The sequence below is a fragment of the Suricata suricatta genome, chromosome 5 (genome assembly GCF_006229205.1).
Source record: "Suricata suricatta isolate VVHF042 chromosome 5, meerkat_22Aug2017_6uvM2_HiC, whole genome shotgun sequence".
NCBI lineage: Eukaryota > Metazoa > Chordata > Mammalia > Carnivora > Herpestidae > Suricata > Suricata suricatta.
The window spans coordinates 2,841,661-2,841,873 of NC_043704.1; positions in this window are offsets into that span (position 1 = coordinate 2,841,661).

Below are 213 nucleotides of genomic sequence, written 5' to 3' on the forward strand. Positions count from 1 at the left end.
CTGCTACTTAGACCTAAACCCCCCCAACTCCTCTACAGGAGTCCTGCTACCTCTCCTCTTCCAAAAGCCTGCCTCAACTCTCATAGGTTTGTTGTTGTTGTTTTTTATAGTATGTATTTCTTTTTTGGGAGACAGAGACAGAGCATGAGCAGGGGAGGGGCAGAGAGACAGCAGTCAGATTCTGAAGCCTGCTCCAGGCTCTGAGCTTGAGCA